At 38.3% G+C, this 14564-nt stretch overlaps 1 protein-coding gene across 1 annotated transcript in view; it reads right to left on the reverse strand.

Moving 5' to 3' along the window:
- GPHA2 (glycoprotein hormone subunit alpha 2) overlaps positions 1-10613 on the reverse strand; it is a 30703-nt gene extending 20090 nt beyond the window's left edge. The window contains exon 1 of the mRNA XM_072421427.1: positions 5919-10613. The gene's annotated coding sequence lies outside the window, so the exon portion shown is untranslated. The remainder of the gene's footprint in view (positions 1-5918) is intronic.
- Positions 10614-14564: the final 3951 nt, after the last annotated feature.

Genomic DNA, 14564 nt, shown 5'->3' on the forward strand with positions numbered 1-14564 from the left:
GACAGGTAGGTATAAATTTGGGGGTCGCACCTCCTTGTTATGTAAGTGGCCCCAGAGGTCCCTAATTTGTTTGTTAAAATTTGGGCTTCTAGACACACTAACTTTTTAAACAGCAACCCTGATGTTCAGTTGTCACTACTTTTTATAACTAATCCCCCCATATTTTGTAATTTATTAAAGGTGTGGAGATGAAATTTAGGGTACTGCTAGCTATGAGGGTCCCCGGGTCGGTAGGACATAGTGTTCATGAGATATGAGGGTTTGTACAGGGAGAGATGTAAGGCTGCAGTAGATGACATGCTGCATTCATACGCAAAGTGAAAGTGAAACTTTCCTAACGATTAGGTCATTATACACACCCACTGGTATCCGCCCCCTGGCAGTTATTTTTCACGGGTTTTTTTTTTTTTGTTTTTTTTTGTTTTTTAGGACAGCGGCATCAGTCCGTCCTTGAGGCTGTGCTACGGACGCCCTGTTTGATGCTCTACCACTATATGAACCACCAAGTACTTAAGACTATATCCTGGATATCAAAAAGGACAAGATGTTTTCAGATATATATACACACCAGTTTATCCTTATCTATTTCTGTTTAAAATGCTAGAAACTGGGAGATTAAAAACTACCCCTAATTCCCACAACATCAATCAACATCTTCTGAATAACTGAAGTGAGTAGACAACCCCTAATGTTTAATATGGATATATGATCGAAAAACTATCTTATAAATGTATTATCATAACTTTTGTTAATATTATTTCCTATACATATAAACTGGGATATCAGAACACCATCTATTTTCTTATCTCCTACAATCGAACACAATCGTACCATTAGCAATTAATGGGATCGCATTGAGCAATGTAAATTTCATCATATTCACTGTCATTTAAAACAATATATGATTTTAGCCACCTATATTTGGATAGTTACTTTTATTATTTCTAACAGATATACAAATGAGATAAAAACGTCCTAAATTACAATTGTTCTCTATGGGATACTCTTACTCAATTATATAAATACACCACCATCTAGTGGATTTTTGAAAGCACAGCTTTTCATACATCTTCATAAATGACTTTTAGATCCGTTTGTCATTGACATCTTGATACATTATCTAAACTTCTCAATCCCACAATTTCCTAACCAGCAGTAAGTAGCGCAATACAATTCCTATACCTAATAATACGTAATTCTGGACACATTATATATAAGTAACAATAATACCTTATCGGATTTTATGTAGCTGTTTCAAACAACTCTTCTCAGCATTGGTCCCTTTATACACTACAGCCAGACTTCATGGTAAGTAATCTCACACACTCAATTCTTAAACCATCAACTATATTTGTATATTTACAATTATTATCCAATCTGTATTTCCAATGAACAATTTATCTGAACCTCTTGGCATACACTGATTCAGCTGTCCCCTATTTAATCTGTACAGTATTATCTCAAATGTAAGTAGATGCACCTAAATTATTATAAGTGCATAACCTGCTTTTTGTTGTATATAGATGTATAATTTTTGATAATGGTTTACTTTCATATTTAGATTTATCTTTGATCTCAATGGTCCCCTGAGAAAGCCAAAAGGCCAAACGCTTCAGGCACTGTGAGATACTTTTTAGTCGATGAGTAATATTGTACAAAAATGAACCTATGCAAAAAGATATTTTATTGTCACTTTGTGTTCACAAAATCATGTTATTTGATTAAATGTGTTGGTCTCTGTTAGAGTCCGGGCCATATGAAATTGTTTACTTAATAAACACATATAATATATTTGCCCTTAAAGGCTGTCTGTCCCTATCTCTTCTTGTTTATACTTTATTACTAACAGGCTGGGCATATTTAAACTGGATTATATTTATTAGAACCTTCCTAGATATCAAAATTTGTGATGTATTAATAATTAGGGTTCAACCCCTACTCTTTCATAGAAAGGCTTCTATTTATCTCTTAAATTACCATGGACATTCTAGGTTCCGAATGGGAAACTTTCATGTCACAGATTCAGGCTAATAGCCAATGAGCACCACAGGATAAATATCAGATTAATTAACTTATTAAAAAATTTAAACATATTAAACCTTCCTAGATATCCAAAACTGCTTTGCTTTGCTTTTGGCTTTCCTTTTTCATCATTTCAGAACTCCATTGGACGCCAGTGAGGAACCTCCCTTCTATTGTGGGTCATGAGGATGTGGGTTTAAGATTAGATTTTAAAAGAAATTAACGAGGGTTGGGATGACTGGCCCTTTCTTCCCCTCCTGTTTAGAACTTTGGGTGTTCTCTGTTGGGTTTGGTCCCAAAGAAGGAATTTTCAGAGTTTCACCTTATACATCATGTTTCTCTCCCTAAAGGTGTGTCTTTGAACAATGACATTCCTCATCAGTTGATTCCGATCACGTATGCATCTTCCTAGGACGTTCTTAAACTTAGACCACTTGGGAGGAATTTTCAGGTTTTGCTTAGCAAAAAGAATGTATGCAATCATTTTAGGCTTGCTGCTAAAATATATATATATAGGAAGAACTTTTATTTTTGTCTAATTCTGGGCTGGATTCTTTCCCATTTTCCCACGTTTATTTGATGGCTTGCTTGAAAGAAGACTTTAACATTTGGTATTTTAGATAACCACTGGTGCTTGGCTTCTTGGAACTCTTCTTAGGTCTCTAGGAACCTGACGTCTAATATTTTCCCAATCCTGGTGTCTGTTGTGCTTTGGAGTGAGAGGTTTCGGAATAAGCACATTTTGTTTCGAACAGATGATAGAGGTGTTTTATATGCGCTTAATTGCCTTTCCTCCAAATGTCTGCTTGTCATCCAGCTCCTTCGCTATCTTGTATTTAGGTGTTTAGAATTGAATATTTGGTTAAGTGCTTCCTATGTGCATGGTAAACAAAAAGTAATTGGTGATGCTTTGGCATGATTTCAGTTCGACAAGTTTCAAACCCTCATGCCAGAAGCAGACATAGTTGGTCTTTCTTGTTCAGATCACCTTTGGTTTGCCTGAGTGGATTTGAATTTTGCATTGTACATTCTTTTGCACCATCTGCATTGGTCGATTACACAGTGGCATGGCATACCAGGATGTAATTTGTTTATTTTTCTGCAATTGCACAGGGTGCCCACATGCTTTTTTTTCTCAGTTCAGCAAGCCTTAAATGGTCCCCAAAAAAATGTTTTGTTCCAGGTGACTGGGCCCCGATTACGTTGGCATTGCTGCATGACAATTTGTGCAAAGCCACTGACTAAATTTGTTTTTCCTCTCATGAAGCCCTTCTTTATAAAGTTTCCTATAACCTTTTGTTTTTTGGTGCTTTACGCACTAATGAACATTGGCTCCCTCCCCCTACTCCCTCACTGGTCTTTTGCAGGATGTGCGAGTTCAATTTTCTTCAATATTATGGAACTGTGTGGTCCATCTAAGTTCGCATGATGTTAACATCTCCTCTCACTCTTTCAGAGCTGCCACTGAAGCAGCTCAGCTAGGGTTCTGCCATTTGTTAATATTAATATTATTATTAATGAACAGGATTTATATAGCGCCAACATTTTACGCAGCACTGTACATTAAATAGGGGTTGCAAATGACAGACTAATACAGACAGTGATACAGGAGGAGAGGACCCTGCCATGAAGAGCTTACAATCTAGTAGGTGGGGGAATTTACACACAATAGGTTGGGAGATATGTAGTGGTGGGAAGTAGTGATGGTTTCAAAAGACAGAAGATGGGTAGGCAAGTTTAAAAAAATGGGTTTTGAGTGCTTTTTTAAATGAGCAGAAAGTAGGAGCAAGCCGAATAGGACGTGGAAGACCATTCCAGAGAGTTGGGGAAACTCTAGAGAAGTCTTGTATCCGTGCGTTTGATGTGGTTATGAGTGAGAAAGTCATTAGTAGGTAATTGGAGGAGCGGAGAGCAGCTGGGGGAGTACTTTTTCACCAGGTCAGAAATGTGGGACAAGAACTGTGGAGGGATTTGAAGGCAAAGCACAGGCGCTTGAATTTGATTCTAAGATTAAATGGAAGCCAGTGTATGGGTCTGCAAAGAGATGCAGCGGAAGAGGAGTGGTGGAAAGGATGGATGAGTCTGGCTGCGGTACTCATATTAGGGGGGGGGGGGGGGCTGATAATGAGTTCTGTTTTACTAGGATGTAGCATACTAGTGCTTTTACTTCCATCTTAAATTACCTGGTAAGCATTGAGATTTATACCTGTTGTTTAAATTGGCAATTATGTTTCCTTGGCATTTATTTATGGCTACATCCAACTGGCAAGCATTGATATATACCTGCTGCTGCATTTGACAATTATTTTTTCTTGGCCCTTATGTATGTTTGTTTCTTAGTCTATACCTGATAGTTAGATGTTGTACTGACCAAATACGTATGAATACCATTTTCTTTCAAACTATGGCCATCGTAAATGATTCTACTTATACTCATGGGATATATTGATATGACCTTACTCTGGTTGATTAATAGTTCATTATTCAACCAACTACTTATTAATTGTATTGCAACTTAAGGGAAATAGTTCTCAATATCCATCTATTCATCCAATAGGCTCCTCAACAACACCTGTTGCTCTTGTCCAATCTGCTGCTATCATTGCTCTCCACTATGTGTTGGGATCCAATTTTCAACTGGATAAAATAGTCTATTGCATTTTGGTTATCAGTGTTGCACAGTAGTGAGTCTAATGTTAAAAATATTTGTAAAATAATTTGTAAAACTGATATACTATACATTGTTTAGAATTGTAAGTATTATATATGTTGATTATATATCATGTTTGTAAATCGTAGGTCTCAATCTTTTGATTCATCCTGAAAAGACTTTATAGTCGCGAAACGCGTCGATGTAGAATACTGCAATTAAGAGCCCACATGTTAGAAAAAGAACCCTGTTTCAGCGTTTAGGGAAAAAAATTGTGATGATAATACTCTTTTGTGATATTGTTTATGCTGTACAAACAATTGTACAAAATTTTTATTGTGGTTTTAAAATTGTTTACTATTAAAATATTTATTGTTTAATTTTACTTTATGCCTAAAAAGTCCCGTTTTTCTGCACAAAATATGAATATTGATTCAACCAATTGGGATGCGGCATTGCATCTTTTAGATGCGAATATTTACTGATCAGCTAATTTCCATTGATTTATGAATTTTAGTTTGGTTAATACATTTTTGTACTTCCTGTAGTAGGAGGTGCCTTTAAACACCTGCAGGAAACCAGCCATAGGCTGTAGAAAACAGAGGGTGTGTGTGTGTTACCTCATAGATTAGGAGAGACACACCCACGCCAGCTCAAACACCAGAGCAAGTCTCAGCATGAAGGAAACACAGGCATGGAACACAGGTAGTGGGGTTACCCATGCCCGTGCCTGCAATTAGGAGCAGCGGCGCCGGCACGACCTGCAGTGCTAACATGATCATACCGCATACAAATCAAAACACATAATTTTTGTTGAGATTGTTTGATGCTTAGCTTTGATTACGAAGCTGGACATTAGAAGCCCATATCTGGTGCCCTCCATGCTTTTGAGGAGGGCACTATTTTTATTGACTGCAAGTACAGGGTTATATAAATATTGATAAAGATGGGTTATCGAAGGATAGGATCCAGCTAATTATATGATAGTTGAGGCCTAGAAGCTTTAGTTGTTTCTTCCATAAAAGATCTGTTCTCCGTGTCAAATTTTTTGTATTGGTAGAGAGGTGGACAGATGATTGGGCGTGACTTTGGTAGCACAGTCTGTTAAAACGCCTGTTAATTAGAAGAATCAGGAAAAGATTTTATTGGCCATTTAAGTTTACACTTAAAAGATTTTGAAATACAGAAAATTCAGGAATCATGCAAACAGGAAAAAAAGAATACTAGTTCATAAAGAGTTTCTTACAAATGTATGCTGCTTTATTTTCCACTACTACTGTAAGGAAGGAGTTCACGTAGGTCATCATTGTTCATGGCTAGCACTTTTGGGAAGCAACGTTTTCTGTGCTTGGATGTTTTACAATTTCTGAATATCACTACTAATGAAAGGAGCTGGAAAACACCTGGAGTGGACAGGATTAGAGGGGTCAGTGGATAATTTGTTGGCAATCTTACAGGATCTATTTATACAACAATACACATTTAATATATAATCATAATACCAGCATACAAATCAGGCACTTTGAGCTTTGTTGAGATTGTTCGATGCTTAGCTTTCATTACTAAGCTGAACATTTGAAGCCTAAAGCTGTAGTGGACAGGATTAGAGGGGTCAGTGGCAATTTTGTTGGCTCTCTTTTTATAGCAACTGTTATAAAAGTACAAGGCAGCACGACTACATAATCACATAGTAGGTCAGTTTGAAAAAAGACAAAAAAGTCCATTAAGTTCAACTAGGGAAATAAACATATGCCAGATATATAACCCTATGGACATAGTTGGTCCAGAGGAAGGAAAAAAAAACCCTGGTACAATTTGCTCCAACAGAGGAAAAAAATTCCTTCATGATTTCATGAGGCAATTGGATGTTCCCTGGATCAACGGTCATTGTTATCTTTACTTTAAAGCCTTAATACCCAGGTATATTCTGTGCTTCTAGAAAAGCATCCAGCTTTTTTTAAAGCAATCTTTAGTAGTTGCTCAAACTACTTCCTGAGGGAGCCGATTCCACAATTTCACAGATCTTACAGTGAAGAATCCCTTACTTAACCGGAGCTTAAACTTCTTTTCCTCCAGACGCAAAAAGCGCCCTCTTGTTCTTTGTAATGATCTCAAAGTGAATAATTAGGAAGAGAGTTCTCTATATGGACCGATTATATTATTATACAGGGTGATCATATCCCCCCTTAAATGTCTCTTCTCAAGGGAGACTAGATTCAGTTCAGCTAATCTCTCCTCATAGCTGAGCTCCTCCATTCCTTTTATTAGTTTAGATGCCCTTCTCAGCACTCTCTTCCCAAAACTGGACTGCATATTCCAGATGTGGTCTGACCAATATTTTGTACAGGGGCAGGATAATGTCTCCATCTCTGCAGTCTATTCCTCTTTTAATACAAGAATATTATATTTAATACAAGAATATTATATTTTGCTAACTTTTGATATGTCAGCTTGGCATTGCATGCTGCTAATAAATCTATGATTTATCAGAACCCCTGGATCCTTTTCCATTTCTAAATCCCCCTAGATAGTATGAAGCATGCATGTTGGTAGCCCCCCAAGTGCATAACTTTACATTTATCTATATTAAATGTCATTTGCCACTTGGCTGCCCAATCAAACAGTACATCCAGGTCTGCTTATAGATTATAGACATCCTGTATGGACTTAATGCCATTACATAGTTTAGTGTCATCTGCAAAAACAGAAATGGTACTTTTAATCACAAACTCTATATCATTTATAAAGATGTTAAACAGTAAAGGTCCCAACACTGAACTCTGGGGTACACCACTAATAACCTTAGACCATTCAGAGTATGAATCATGAATCACTATTCTGTGGATGCGGTCCTTAGACTAGTTCTCTATTCATTTACAGATTGACTTTTCCAAACCTATTGACTTTAACCTGCATATTCCGTCTGTGAGGTACAGTGTCAAATTATTTAGCAAAATCCCAGCACACTATGTCATTTGCTATTCAACTGTCTACCTGTTTACCTACTTCCTCATAAAAAGAGTAAATTTGTTTGACAACTTCTGTCTTTCTTGAAGCCATGATGACTATCACTTATATTATTATTTTCTAGCAGAAACTCCTCTATGTGGTTCTTTATCAAACTCTCTAGGACCTTTCCAACTATGGGCATTAAACGAACGGGTCTGTAGTTACCTGGTAATGACTTTGCTCACTTTTTGAAGATGAGAACCACATTGGCCTTACACCAATCTATTGGTACCATGCCAGTGATTAAAGGGTCACTAAAAATTAGAAATAATGGCTTTGAAATAACAGAGCTCAGCTCTTTGAGGACACGTGGATATAATCCATCAGGTCCTGGTGCTTTGTCACCTTAATTTTTGCCCATCTGTTTCTCAATCAAATCAATTCTGAGCAATTGTGACTTATTTAAGGCAGTGACATTGCTATTATGAATTTGGACTTGAGCGCTGCCATTTTCCTTTGCGTACACAGAGATAAAAAAAAAGTGTTTACTAAATCCACCCAGGTTCCCTAGTTAACGTTAGCCATATAGGCCTTAATTTTAACCTCTTCAATTTATTACCCATTGGAATATATTTTTCAGTGTGCTTGTGTAGAACAGACTTAAAACATTATTTTTTCTATTCTGTGTTCTTTGAGGACAATATTGTCCCCGAGTCCAAGTCACAGAGAGCTTCCCTTAACAATGCAAATTTTGTTCTCTTAAAATTAAATGTTTTTATCTTTCCTTTTTTTTTTTGCACCGTTTACAACATACATTAACCCCCCTAGCGGTATTCCCGAATGTGACTGGAGGTGGATTTTACATGCTAAAAGCGGTAATCCCGGGTCACACTCAAGAATGCTTAAAACTTAAAATAAAAAAAACCCTTACCTTGCTCAGTTGGCGTCCTGCTGGTCCCTGCAGGTCCTCAAGTGGCGTCCTCCCTCTTCGATCTTCTCCCGGCGCCTGCAGAGACGTTCTCCAGGGTTTCCCGGTGACGTCGGTGCAGGCGGGAGGAGCGGCAGTAAATTCAAATAAATTTAAAATAAAATAGCTGTATTGAGTCCAATACAAAGAAGTCTTGATATAATATCTAAATTATATATATAAAAAATTTTTTAAAAATATACAAGCTATTGTACAGTTATTTTACATGTTTACTATTTTTTTAACAGATTTTTGTGTTTATTTAAAGTTTATTAATAAATGTATTAAATATTGGACACATTTCAGTGAATTATGCCTAAGAACTATAGGCCTACAATATAAAATAAATTTCCATGCAAAAAAAAAGTAACACTTTTTGCATGGAAATACGGACAGAATTAGAACGCTAGGGGGGTTAAATGAAATAATATTATGGTCACTGCTAATATGCACATTGGTTACATGTTCTGCATTGTTAGAAAGAACTAGGTCCAGCAGAGTATCATTTCTAGTAGTTAGCACTCTGGCTTTTGCAACACCAGGTCACAGGTTCAGATCCCGACCAGGACACTATCTGCAAATCTGTGTGGGTTTTCCTCTGGGTACTTCCTCCCACATCCCAAAAAAAAAAAAAAAACAGTTTAATTGTCTTTACCTAAATATATATTTAGACATCTGACTATGGTGGGGACATTAGATTGTGAGCCCCTTTGAGGGACAGTTATGATATGTGATGATATGACAATGGACTTTTTTTAAAGCGTTGCAGAATATGTCAACGCTATCTAAATACTGGCTAAAAAATAATTTTGTACAAAGAGCTTTCTGATCAAATGGTGTGCTAAAGTCTTGCCTTCTCCCACACTGTGCAGGAACCAAAACAAACTATTACAGGAGATGTTAAAACTGATTCTATAATAGCAGCATTTTATCGACTAAATTACTCATAATGATTCTGATAGGTTGAGTTGTTCCACCTGTCTTAACCATAAAATTCTTTGCTGGGCCTCCTTGGCAAATTACTTCCACTTTTTTCCAATTGATTGGCACCGATCCTGGTTCCCAAATGATCCACTAGATGCCTGTAAACTTACACCTACAACTAGTGTGCCTGATAAAGTCCTCCACAAGTTTAACTTCCTGTCTCCTATAAGTCAAGAAATCAGTTATCCACACATGGCCAGACTGTAAACCTTTGGACCTCCAAAGGAAATAAAAAGGAGGGTTTTCTGTAAGGCAGCAAAAGTTGAGACAGGGACCCACCAAAGTGCACAAAAAAAAATATTTTTAGGGCATATAACTGGATTTATTTTTTCTGGTCCTCTCGTGCGCAGACCCTGTTTTGACATACAGGAATCAGGTCTATTCAGCTGGGACTTTACTGTGTGAGAGTAATGAAAAGAAAGTATTTAAGGCAGTACTGAACTCAAGAAACAAAATCCTAGTGATGATGCAAGGTGCTGCAGGATGAAGTGAAGACTAGTGTTGGTGTTCGAATTGGGGTTGTCCCTATATTCGACCCGAATATGGCTGTTCAAATTCGGATAGACACGACCCGAAAAACATAGGATTCAACAATAAAAATTCGGGGATAAAAATGTAAAAAATGTGTTTAAAAAAAAATAATTAATTTTAAAGTAATTTATTGAGAGTTTGTGTTTTTTTAACTAACTTTTTTTTTTTACAGGTTTTCCTACAATGACATTATGATACTTTTGTCATTGCGGGATCTCCAGGGACTATAAGTGATGAATGGGGACATCCAGTACAATGTCCATGCACTACAGGTGAAAATGGGGACTTGTCCCCATTCATCACCTGTAGTGCCCTGTATCCTTGGATAGAGAAACTCGCTGTTGCCGCACTGTGCTTCTAGTATGTATCCTTGGATAGATTTTCTCTATCAAAGAATACAGGGCACTACAGGTGCCCATTCATCACTTATAGTGCCCAGAGATCGTAGTGGAACTGCAGAGGTAATCTGCAGTTCAGTTCCATTGTGATGTCACGTGGGAAACTGAACAATCTCTGGGCACTATAGGTGATGAATGGGGACTTCACCTTTAGTGCCCTGTATTCTTGGATAGAGAAACTCTATCCAAGGATACATAGTAGACGCACAGGGCGGCAACAGCAATTGCTGCTGCAGCGCTGTACTATGTGTTGTTGGACAGAGAAACACTATCCAACAACACATGCTCTTGCAGCCCATAACAGACCTCTAAAAAAAAAACGAATTCTCGCACCATTGACTTTAATGGAGTTCGAATTTGGCATTTGATCACCCAGAGAATTTCTCACTATTTGATCGAATAGCTGTTGAATCGACCAACACTAGTGAAGACCTGTATTGACAGCTTCATCTGTCGATCTGTTAGACATGTAAGCAGGCAGTCTGTGATGCATTTGAGAAAATATTACTAAATCTGTTTAAAAGTCAGGGCAAATGGGGTGTAGTCATCTAGGCCTACGATTTTGACAATATACTAAAAGGCAAAATGGTGGTACTTAGAAGTTAGAAAACATGAATGTCAGAGTTGGTTTAAAATTATCAGTAAACATATCAGGAAGATATGGTTTCATATGGTTAGCTAAGGTCTTAGGCAAAATACTAATATCAGCTTTAAGCAGGGATATTGAAAATCAACAAACCTGCAGCCCAGATGTAGCCCCTTGCATTCAGTTTGATTTATGGAACTAATTTTCCCAAACCCAAACTATGAAGCATTAATCCTTCTATGGACACAAAGAATGGTGCATACTTACTCCCACTAACACCAACAATTGGCTCCTATGCAGCTGTACAGCTCGCACTCTTGTACTGGGGGCATCTGGGGTTTAGAGTGCATTAGAAGATCTTCTGTTGGCATGCAATCATAGGAATCTAACATTAGGCTTTAGTCATTACAGTTTGCTAAAATTTATTAGCTAAAAATGGTATTTGAATTTGCATACATTTCAACTTGAAATTTTTGGAAAAAACAAAATAGTGATTTTTCCTAATAGAATGTAGCTCTCTTGTCTCTATAATTTTACCCACTCTGCTGTCATTCATGTACTTATTGACTACAATTAAAGTGGCAGACATGTTCTTTTTTGTCACTCTGTGGGGATAATGCCAAGATCTTCCTGGCAATATCCTCGGAAGTCTCTTCATGACTATCTGTATGCTGATGACACCCAAATTTATCTGTCCACCCCTGACCTGTCTCCCTCAGTCCTGGATAAGGTCTCATGCTGCCTGTCAGCCATCTCATCATGGATGTCTGACCGATTCCTGAAATTCAACCTGGATAAGACAGAACTCCTCATCATTCCCCCCTCAAAGTCCAAATCTCCCCCTGACATATATCTAACTGTTAACAACACTGTTATTCGGCCCTCTCCTCAGGCACGCTGTCTTGGTGTTACCTTTGACTTGGCCCTCTCATTTAGCCCCCATATTCAGAACATTTCCAGGTCCTGTCACTTTCACCTACGCAACATCTCAAAAATCCGCCCCTACCTGTCCCCTGAGACCACCAAACTCCTTGTACACGCTCTTATCATCTCTCGTCTGGACTACTGTAACATCCTTCTCTCTGGCATTCCACTAACCCGACTCTCTCCTCTACAATCTATTATGAATGCTGCAGCCAGACTCATCCACCCTTCCCTCTGGTCCTCCCCTGCTGCATCTCTTTGTAGTTCTCTCCATTGGCTTCCATTTCACCTTAGAATCAAATTTAGGCTCCTGTGCTTTGCCTTCAAATCCCTACACAGTTATTGTCCCACTTACATTTCTGACATGGTTAAAAAATACTCCCCCTGCCGCTCCCTCCGCTCCTCCAATGATCTACTAATGACTTCCTCACTCATAACCTCATCACACGCACGGTTACAAGACTTCTCTAGAGCTGCTCCAACTCTCTGGAATGGTCTTCCTCGCCCTATTCGGCTTACTCCTACTTTCTGCTCATTTAAAAGAGCGCTCAAAACTCATTTTTTCAAACTTGCCTACCCGTCGTCTTCTGTCTGCTAAACCCTCATTACTTCCCACCACTACATATCGCCCATCCTATTGTGTGTGAAATTCCCCCACCTACTAGATTGTAAGCTCTTCGGGGCAGGGTTCTCTCCGCCTGTATCACTGTCTGTATTAGTCTGTCATTTGCAATCCCTATTTAATGTACAGCGCTGCGTAATATGTTGGCGCTATATAAATCCTTTTTAATAATAATAATAATAATAATCTTCACTACTAGTTGCTGGATAATGGAAAAATGAGATGCCATTGTTACCTACACAAGACCCATGAATATTTAAAGATTAGTCATGGGATTGTGTGTCTGGTTCCCTACTTACTCGTAAGTCCCTTCTCCAAGTTATGTCTAAGAAGGATAGGCTGTTGGAAGTCTAAGCAGCTGGTGAAGTCCTAATAGCCCTGGCACACTAGATGTCAGTTGTACCTAGAAAAGAAAAATCTGATCACTTCAATTTAAATGTCATGTATTGGTAGTACAGATTATTACTACCAATCACTGATTCAAAATTTCACAGAAGTCCTCAACACAACTCAATTGAATCCCCTGCTTTGCATATTTTTCAGCAACTCGTGCAGAAGATCTTAGCACCAGGGATTCACCCCTCTTGTAATTTATGCATTCTACAAATTTCCTAATTTAGCTAGAGTAGTGAGACACCATGACATTATGTAGGACTGGAAGCCTTGGCTAGGAAATTTATTTTTTGGGATGAGAAATGGCAGATTCTTCTAGCATGTAAAAATTATGCTTGATATTTTTTTTTTCTTGGGCTTTAAAAGAACTTGTAAGAACTGTAATGTAGGAGGCATAAGACTGGATGCCTTAAAACTTGAAAGGTGGGTTTAAATGTCATTTTTATAGAGATTTGGGTTCTCATATCCCCTAGGCAATGATGCTACATTCTTCCTCAAACAATCCTAAAATTTGCCAGCTGTTTCAAAGAACTGTTCCTTGGATATCTACATGATCACTTTTCCCAGCTGATTCAAGGTCCCATTTATTTTCAGCATTAGAGTCACTTTTAATAGGTTACAGGGTTTTATGACGCCTCTTTTGTCCATTTTTGGGCGTTCATCCTCCATTGGTGTCAGGCTATATTTCCCCAAATCTTCCAAATTGACTTTTCTTTGGTAGTTTATAGGGACGAAACTGAAAGTTGCTGTACATACATCAACTCACTATTTTCCCTAAATAGAAAAGCTCAGTCGGCAAAAAAAAAAAAAAAAAAATCATTAAAATCAGAAAAAACTAGGGATGAGCGAGTGAATTGGGCCGTTCTCCCTTACCAAACATGTAGGCGAGAACGGCCTTTGTAAATTCAGCTGGCGAGACCAAATTCTTGGGACCTGCAAGACCAATCAGGGGAGTGGAGCGGTCTGATTTTTGATCCTCTGATTTTTCCCATGGCAAGCCGCATGACTGACTCTGAGAGGAGGAGTATTGCGGCTCCATTTATGAATGGAGCCATGAGAATTAGTGTTGTTCGATTATCTCACTATTCGATTCGACAGTTATTCGATCGAATAGTGAGATATTGTTAGGGTGATCAAATGCCGAATGCCTCTACTTGTCCTCAGAGACCACCAAACTCCTTGTACACGCTCTTATCTGGACTACTGCAACATCCTCCTCTCTGGTATTCCACTAACCCAACTCCTCTACAATCTATTTTGAACGCTGCAGCCAGACCCATCCATCCTTGCCACCACTCCTCTTCTGCTGCGTCTCCTTGCAGTTCTCTTCACTGGCTTCTATTTCACCTTAGAATCAAATTCAAGCTACTCTGCTTTGCTTTCAATCCCTATACTGCTCTTGTCCCATGTACCTTTCTGACCGGGTAAAAAAATACTCCCCCCAGCCGCTCTTTCCGCTCCTCTGATGACCTACAACTGACTTTTTCACTCATAACTCCATCACACGCAGGGCTCCAAGACTTTTCTAGAGCTGCCCC

The sequence above is a fragment of the Pyxicephalus adspersus genome, chromosome 9 (genome assembly GCF_032062135.1).
Source record: "Pyxicephalus adspersus chromosome 9, UCB_Pads_2.0, whole genome shotgun sequence".
Classification (NCBI taxonomy): domain Eukaryota; kingdom Metazoa; phylum Chordata; class Amphibia; order Anura; family Pyxicephalidae; genus Pyxicephalus; species Pyxicephalus adspersus.